The sequence below is a fragment of the Pelobates fuscus genome, chromosome 7 (assembly GCF_036172605.1).
Source record: "Pelobates fuscus isolate aPelFus1 chromosome 7, aPelFus1.pri, whole genome shotgun sequence".
NCBI lineage: Eukaryota > Metazoa > Chordata > Amphibia > Anura > Pelobatidae > Pelobates > Pelobates fuscus.
Genome location: NC_086323.1, coordinates 54,314,548 through 54,323,921, shown reverse-complemented (window position 1 = coordinate 54,323,921; position 9,374 = coordinate 54,314,548). Strand labels below are relative to the sequence as shown.

The window sequence follows — 9,374 nt, the reverse complement described above, 5'->3', positions numbered from 1 at the left end:
TCAGTGTGTGTGTTTGTGTCTGTGTGTGTATTCCTGTGGGCGGTATTTGGAGGCGGACCCAGTGGGCGGTATTTGGAGGTGGGCCCCCAGGGGCCCAGACCCTGAGCTGAGTTAGGGACCCCAAAATTTCTGCACATAATATAAACCTTTATTCAGACAATGTCACTGCAATTAAGTATCCCACTGCATTCACACACTTATGCTATACATGAACACAGCGCTGCATTCACACACATTTACACTACACACAAACACATTCCTGCAACACTTAATTGTTCTGTCCTAAAATACTGTGTTTTTTGTACTCGGTTCTAGTTGTATCTATGCACGTGGATGCATTGAAAATTGTGTACTTGTTCCTAATATTTTGGAGTAATTGACTTTGGGACTGATAATAGTATTCCATTAGCATTTAATGTTTAATAGTATATTGAGTAATAATACTAAAATATAACTAATTCCCATTTACCGTTTTAAAACCACTGGCAGTTTGCATTGCATCCCCCCTTATTGCCTTTTGTGAAAAGCTACATTTTAGATTTCTAAGGGTAAAGTATGAGGAAGGTATACATAATAATACATTATTAATTATAAAAACAAATTATGAAAAAGTTACACAAGCACTTCATTAATCTATATTTTTATTTGTATCTTACAGGATGTACATATTTTTTCCATTTATCCTAATGTTCACCGCTTTTGGCTATAAAGGTATTTTACACTCTTTTAAACAAAAAAGAACAAAAAAAAAAAAAACTGTGTTGAGTGAGCATTTTGAGAACCGACAAGTATTGTGTTTCAGACATATTGCATTTAGACAGATATCATTAGCAACGAATACTCTTTTAAACACTGCTTTTATTAACCCCTTAAGGACCAAACTTCTGGAATAAAATGGAATTATGACGTGTCAGACATGTCATGTGTCCTTAAGGGGTTAAATACCAAAGCACAGCGGTATTAACATTGTGGGCCAGGATGGCGCTGGATCTTTTCAAATAATTTTTATTAAACATTTTCAGAATAATGATAAACAGAAAAATAATTAAAGAAGGGAGTGGGAAGGTGAGAACAAAAAAGGGAGGGATTTTCCATCCGTAAACATACCGAATTAAAATATAATAATAAGGTATAGGAGATATTTCTTCCTAATATTGTTTTTCTTAATAGTTCAATGCTATGATCGTGCTGCTTTTGATCTGGTTTCTTTTAAAAAAAAAAATGTGTTTATAAGAGTCCCCTGCTAAGGGTACCTGCAGAAATGCATTATAATGCCTGTACTGATTTGCATGTCAAGCTTGGAACTCTGGGATAGTTGTGGAAACATGATTTTTCAGTTATTTTTAATTTGGATTCAACAGATATACTGAATAAACAGCAAACTTTGTATTAATTTAATACATAGTAACAAGTCAACATTCTATCCATCAACAGATACTTCGGTTGATATCTGCATGCACACCTCTTTTTCCTGTGTAATGCAACTCCTCTAATGTCCTCAACACTGTGTTCTGGATCAAGAATGACAATTTCCATTGAGTATTTAAAGGAACACTATAGGGTCAGGAACACAAACATGTATTCTATGTAAACATGTAAATATAGTAACATCTAACCATTTTTCCAGTCAGCTGTCAACTCAGAAGTGTCAAGTCAGAAGTGAGGATCTAAGCCAATCACAATGATATCTCATAAGAAAGCATTGGATTGGCTAAGATTGCCAAGGAGGCAGATCAGGGGCAGAGCCAGCAAAAGCCAAACACAGCCCTGGCCAATCAGCATCTCCTTGTAGAGATGCATTGAATCAATCTGTCTCCATGCAGAGGGTGGTGATACTGATTGTCAGTACTGCACACTCTGCAGCACTGCCCCTTGAAGCACCTCTAGTAGCCATATGAGGAGTGACCAGTAGAGATATCCCTAGGCTGTAATGTAAACATTGCCTTTTCTCTGAAAAGATAATGTTTACTGCAAAAAGCCTGAAGGGACTGATTATACTCACCAGAACAAATACAATAAGCTGTAGTTGTTCTGGTGACTATAGTGTCCCTTTAACCCCTTAAGGACTAAACTTCGGGAATAAAAGGGAATCATGACATGTCACACATGTCATGTGTCCTTAAGGGGTTAAAAATGGCTTATTGGAGTTTAAATAAAGTGTCTTGCAAAAGCTAATATATAGCTTGGCATTTGCCAAATAAATCGTTTTAGCAATTTAATTAAATTTAAGCAGTACTGTGCATGGTATTACATTGTCAACCAATTTCTCGATTGTAAAATGTACTCAGTGACCAGGGCTGTATCTATCTCAAAGCAAACAAGGCATTTGCCTTGGGCGGCACTTTCCAGGGGGCTGTAAAAAACACAGACCCATATGCCCAGGCTAATGCTTTGTTTGCCTCGTTTTATGGGGGGCCCAAGAGCTGGCCGGCTGGCCAACTTGGGCCCCCAGCCAGCTAGTTGTTTCATGGGCGGCGAGGGAGCACTTTCCCCTAAGCTCTCACTGCTCAGCTTCCTCGCGCAACCCGCAGTGATGTCGGGAGCCGGAATATGATGTCAGTCCGGCTCCTGGCATCACTCTGCGGCGCACGAGGGAGCTGAGCAGGGAGATCACAGCTTCCTCCCTGACAGCTAAGCGCGGCCGCCTGCTCGTCCACCCATTGGACTCCAGGTGAAAAATTCACCCAGCTCTCCCAAAAGTAGGGAGGATGGGTGGATTTAAGTTTACAAAAATAAAATAATTGTGAGTGTGTTTGTCAGTGAGTTTGTGTGTCAGTGAGTTTGTGTTTGTTTACGTGTGTCAGTGATTGTGAGTGTGTGTCAGTGAATGTGGGTCTGTCAGTGAGTGTGTGTCTCTCAATGAGTGAGTGATTGTGTGTGTGTCAGTGAGTGTGTATGTTATTGTGTAAGTGTCTGTGTCTGTCAGTGAGTTTGTGTCTGTCAGTGAGTTTGTGTCTGTCAATGAATGTGTGTGTATGTCTGTCAGTGAGTGTCTGTGAGTGTGTGTGCCCAGTGAATGTGTGTGTCTAAGTGATTGTGCGTGTCTCTCAGTGAGTGTATGCATCTGTCAGTGTGTGTGTGAATGATTGTATGCGTCTGTCAGATTGTGTCAAATCAGTGAGTGTATGAGTGTGCTGGTCCGTGAGTGTGTGTCTGTCAGTCAAAATGTGTGTTAGTTAACAGGAAGAGGTGTGGCCTTGGCAGGAAGGGGTGGGTAAATTTAGATTAGGGGGTGCCCGAGATCTCTCATGCCCAGGGCAGCACCATTTCAAAATACACTACTGTCAGTGACCCATTACCTAAACTAATGCTAATATAATATAAACTAAGATATATTATGCAAATAACTTACTAGTATCAATGGGTCTTTATAGGGCAAAGTGAACGAGTGCTGTACCTGTTGAAATCAATGGGAACCCAACCAGGGAATTAAAAAACACACACTTATAGGCTTTAAGAGGTTTGTCAACATTACAGAGATCTATAGAGGCACTTCTGAAAATACACTTTCATGGTTATTCACTAAAGTGAGAATTCAAAGTGAATTAAAAGGAAATTTTAAATTTAAAGGGACACTATAGTCCCCAGAACCACTACAGCTTAATGTAACTGTTCTGGTGAGTATAATCATTCCCTTCCGGCCTTATACATGAAAACACTGCCTTTGCATACACGCACTGCCCCCCTGGGATACCTCCACTGGCCAGTCCTCAGATGGCCACTGGAGGTGCTTCCTGGAGCAGTGCTGTACAATAGGCAGCAATGCCATTTAGCGTCTCCACACTCTGCATGGAGATGCTGACATTTTCTCATAGATGTGCATTGATTCAAGGCATCTCTATGAGGAGGTAGCAATTGGCCAAAACGGCGTTTGGCCTCTCCGCATTCAGCTCCTTTCCGATTTTAGCCAATCCAATTTTCCTCCTTCTAAGGAAGCTAAGGGGGGTAAGCCACCTAAATGGTGGTTTTAACACTATAGGGTCAGGAATACATGTTTGTGTTCCTGACCCTATTATTCCTTTAAGCTCAAAATAGTCTCACTGTACTAAATAACACAATTTGTATATTTTGTATGTATGTATATATCTAGTCAGCTAGCTAGCAATCTACATGTCTAATAGGATTGCCACGTATGGAAATAAGCATGAAATGCCTTTTTAAAAAGTTTTGTTTCCTTAAAAAAATCAAACTAGACTAACTGCACTTTATGTTACAGGAGCAAGCATAGAGCCATGCAGAAGTGGATATGCCGGTAAAAATTCCTAACTTCTTTCTCCATTAAAACAGGTTTATTCGAAATAGATTAAAAAAAACTATTTTAACTGACAAGTGCAAAGGGCAGAGCTTATACCAATGACAGACTGAGAACCAAGATGAAGGTACTCAGTCCCAGGTAAAGGTGGTGTGTATTTCTAATGTTAATTTTATGACCTCACAAACACAATCTTGGGATGTGATGGTTCATCTCTGACTCAAGGAACACTCAACATACCATAACCTCCAGAGACTGCTGTAGTGGTTATGGTGTCAGGAGTGCCCCAGCACCCTGCCAGTGTATATAATCAAACTTTGAACAACTTGACAACTTATCGGGGTCTGCTGAGTCCCAGTCACCTCTTCCTCTGAACTGGAGCCCAGAAGCTCTTGCAATGAGCTCTGCTAAGCCCTACATTGCTGGCCTTAACTTAGTGCTCCAACGTCCAGGCTGCAGAGGAGGAGGTGACTAGAACCTTGGCACACCCAAATTGTTTGTCTACGGACCCTGGCACACCTAGCACCATAACCACTGGAGTGAACTGGAGTGATTATGTTGCTTGAAGTTGTCCTTTAAAGTTTTTTATTGCTGATTACAAGGAATATTTGTCAATATTTTATGCACTGATTCTTCATTTTATTTTTATTTAGTATGTTTGTTTTTTCTTCCTTCCTCTATATCTTCTGCCTCAGTTCTAGTATCTTGCTACGTATCTTCGTACCATCTAATTACTACTGTGACAGAGTAAGTAGCCATGATATTGTTTGATTGGAGTTTTTTGTTTGTCCGGGGTAAAATATTTTTGCAGGAAAGATTTGCACAAATTAAATTCAGTAATAGTGTCTAGCAGTGTTCTTTATAATGCTTCTGTTTTTATTACCCATATTTAAAGTGCCACAGTATTCACAGTGCTGTATAATGGATAATATCTGTCTAAACTAGTGAGGCACACTGGAACAAAAAAACAACTCACAAATTTAGGCTAAAACAGCAGAAATCTATAACATTTAAATTCAACCAAGTTGGATATTTTAATTTCTACTCTGTTATTTTGTCTCAAATGATAGCACCATAACCTCTACAACTTATTTTTGTGGTTATAGTGCTACAAGTCTATAGGGACAATCCCCTGGTTTTCTGTCAAACCATTGTGTAACTTTTTGACAAAAACAAGGCTAGATGGATTTACACTTAATAATGCAAAACGTGTAGTTTTCTAAGCCTCCAGTATTTTCTCTAGCTATTGAAAGGAAAGGACTCAACAGCCGAATTATTCGCTCCTTCTGACGGCACGGCAAACTAGGTACGGGCATGCTCACCGTCTCCAATAACCGGTACTTGCCCAGTTCCAGAAGACTGATAGAATTTCTTCTTCCTTTTCTCTGCAATCCTCGTCTTCTTGCTTCCTCTGATAGGTGGAGTAGAATAACTCATTCTTGTTTAAAAAAAACTCTCTACTTTCTCCTTTGAAGCGTACTTCTATCACCCAGGCATATGGACATTTTGGCTCCTCCTCAGAGTCTTCCCCTTTTGCAGCCTCCTCCTCCTCAGGTTCCAAAATGTCCATGTATGTTAATACCTATGGGCGTGAATCAACTTAGGAGGAAGGAGCAGTCAAAAAACACTGCATGAGCCATTCAGTACCACCCCTGCTGTACGCCCTCCATTTCATTTCCTCAAGTAAGTGCTCCATAGCTGCACTTCTGTTAATAAAACCAAAGCTAAAAACAAACAGCTGACAGGAAAAAAGGGAGGGTAAAGGGAACAGCTATAATCCAAATCTTTACAGCTATTTTGGCATACAGTTTTTCTTCAGCTAATTTGGTGCCAGCTGTTACCTCAGGGCGCCTTATATATTGCAGTTTTCCCGCTTTACAGAGCCCTCGCGGACAAGTGCTCCAATCAGAGCACTGTCCGCGTGGACCTCTGCACTATATGTCCACGAAGACATTGCACAGGCCACTGCCGATGCCCTCGCAACCCACCAGCAGCGCTCGCGCATTTACCCTCCCACTGCTAACTCCACCGAGCACATGTGTACACAGTCAATTGACCGAGTATTGTCTGTCTGCTCCTACTTGGAGTATAAAGAAAAAAATGGCTTTATTTACTAAATGTTGTTTTACATTGCAAACGAAAATAAATTTAAAATGTATACATATTTTTAGTAAATACAAAACAGAGATAAAAGATGGCGCTAAAAGTATTAAAATATCATATATAAAACCAGTGCAGCATACAAAGAAACCACCAAAAAGTGTATAGTCACTATATAACACTTACATACAAAGATAAAACAGGGGGGGGGGCGGGGCCGGGCCGCCGAGCGGCAGCCATCCGAGCTAGCTCCGGCAATGGGCTGCAACAATATAAAGAAATAGTGCACTAAAAGCCCACCTGGACCCGAGACCAACATGGGCATTGAGCGAGAGGTGGAACGGGAGCACACCGCATGAGCCCCAGCTGGACCACGACCGAGCTATCCGCCTGCCTTGCAGGATGAGCCCACGGGGCCTACGCACATGTGGCGACGACCGGTGGCGAGTGATGGCACGGCAGAGGGAGAGAGGGGGACCCGGCCCTGCTCCCCCCCCCCTCGGGCCGGTGGGGGTGATCCCGGCCCACAAGTCAAATCTCCAGAGCCTGGAGGCGAAGGGCCCATATAATGAGGAATCCTTCCTCATGAAGAGCCAAGATGAGCGCCGAATGTGCAAGCTGCGGGGAGTTACGTGGGGTCGCCTGGGCCCTCGGTGTGGCGGATCCCACGGATAGACCCCTCCAGGTGTCAAAATGGTCGGCGCGGAGCCGGCCCTTACCCCAGGATTTGGTGGTGGTCCAGGGAAGGATGTCCCCATCTTTGTGAGCCCTGTGTCGTCGGGGTGAGCTGGACCCCCAGCAAACCGGTGGCCGGGGAGGGGAGCACCGGCCACATGCATGAGACCGGAGAAGGGTGAGGCACCATGGGGCTGGAGCTCAGATGGGGAACTGCAGGAGTTGGGGAGGTGCAGGGGACAAGGGGCCGAGGACTTTTCAGGGGTGGGAGTCTGCCGGACTGCAGACATCCCTGAGTGCCCACAGCACCGCAGTGTTCCCGGTTGCACGGCGGAGCAGGCCTGGAGGGGAAAAGAGGGGGACAGATTCACCGGGGGTGCTAGAGGGACCTTTCAATGACCGACCGCCTGGACAAATAGGCGCACCCTTGGCATGAGCGTACCAGAGGCCACGGTAGAGAGCAGCCTGCACAGTTATAATTTATCTTGCCAGGCACTGCTATGCCACCTCCAGCGGAGAGACTCAATTATTGCCGCTATACCGATCCACTTCGCCTGAGCACTGTCCCAAGCAAAGAATAAATAAAACAACGAAGGAAGGATAAGGATAAAGGGACTGCTCCATGATAATTCGTTTGAGAAACCGTTCTTTATGCAATTTTAGTTTTTCCTTGCTTTGATTATTTCGTTGGTCATTATTAAGTTAGCTTAAAATGCTAAAGGAATTCATAGTTTATGCTATAATACCTATAGGGGTCAATGATCGCTGCGGCTTATAGCTGCATATATAATAGCTGCCAGCTACATGACAAGTTGTGAAGTAGCTTCTTACTACATACCTGACAACCAGATAGCTTTATTGTATATTATGCCAGGCTATTACAATGCGCTCTACATCTTTGTAGCTTTGACTATACTGCTTATGTACTACCTGACCATGCACTGACTTATTTAAAACTGCATGATCTGTTTGCACCAGGCCTTTGAAATCCGATAGATCGGGAAGCCTTAATATCTGAGATTAAGCTACCAGGCCGCTATACATCGCAATACATCTTTCATCGCATTACATATACGACTGCATATATAATGAACATGCTCGATTCATATAATTAGCACCATCAGCATTACCAACACGGTTTTTAAACGACAGACTGCTGCTGGGACTATTATCAGAATAGCCTCGAACCAGATATAGACACAGGCACGCTGACGGCTATAAATACATCAAGCTTTTAAGTCCCGCGCAGCGGAAAATCAGATCCTTATAATAAACATATACTGTCACATACATCATCAACGGATATCAGATGTTCACTGGGATCATACACAGAAATGAGCTATACTGACCACGCAATTACATGCCACTCCAGTGGCATGCATGGCTACCGGATTATACCTAGGCCACATTTAACATTAGAGAATACATACAATTATAGGACGCAACCAGGTGCAGACGTTAATGTTACCGCAGCTAGCAAACTGACAGTCTCTCATTGCCTTTTTTATTACACTAGCTCACTACGACATGCTTTTGATTGTGATGCCTAATTTTGAAAAGCCTAGGTATACTTAATATATGTGAATGAGTACATACATTGACCCATACGCCTCTGCGCAGGCAACCGCATGTTTGTCAGATGAAACCATAATGTGTTTGTCTCATATTATCTATATTTTTAAACGCACGCCTCAACGTAGGCGACTAACCGCATCAACTGTACTACACTTGATACGGTGAAAACAATAAAAATATTTAAAACAAAGATAAAACAACAGGAGATATGGTGATTGCGCACACGGTAAATGATATCCTTGTATAGAATGAGATCCCTAGGTTCTGCAAATATAAGAAACCATCATAGGGTAATACATCTCAAAATAAATACAAAATTATAAAACTTGGAAAAACTCACAATACTTAGAGCCTTTCTGAGTTGGCTCTAAACTTTAAAAGCAAATGTATCAATCTGGTGTAGATTTGGATGTATAGGTCCCTTGGAAAACGTCTGGGGTTTCTCTTATACAAAAATCAGGAACCAGGTTATCAAATAAATAAAAAGTAAATACTTTTATTAAAATAAAAACAGAAGGTCTTCGTCAGGTGCATAACATAAAACAGTACCACAACATTCTTATATAGCATACATAATAAATATAATTACATTACAAACATGAACAGCTGTGGAGTCCGTCCTCTTTTCCATATATGGAGTGTTTCTGGCAGCAATAGGGATTAATTTGCCTACTCCAAGATGTCCACCATGTTAATTTCATCTATGGAGGTACTAAGACCTTCCAAAGATGGCCGCGCGTCTTTGCCGTCTCGCTGTGTGTTAGCACTTCCG

The 9,374-nt window shown here is 42.2% G+C and overlaps 1 long non-coding RNA gene across 1 annotated transcript in view; it reads left to right on the top strand.

The window, feature by feature from the left end:
• Window positions 1-4,963: 4,963 nt before the first annotated feature.
• Window positions 4,964-9,374, top strand: part of LOC134568642 (uncharacterized) — a 12,437-nt gene continuing 8,026 nt past the window's right edge. The window contains exon 1 of the long non-coding RNA XR_010084047.1: window positions 4,964-4,999. This is a non-coding gene — a long non-coding RNA (uncharacterized LOC134568642). The remainder of the gene's footprint in view (window positions 5,000-9,374) is intronic.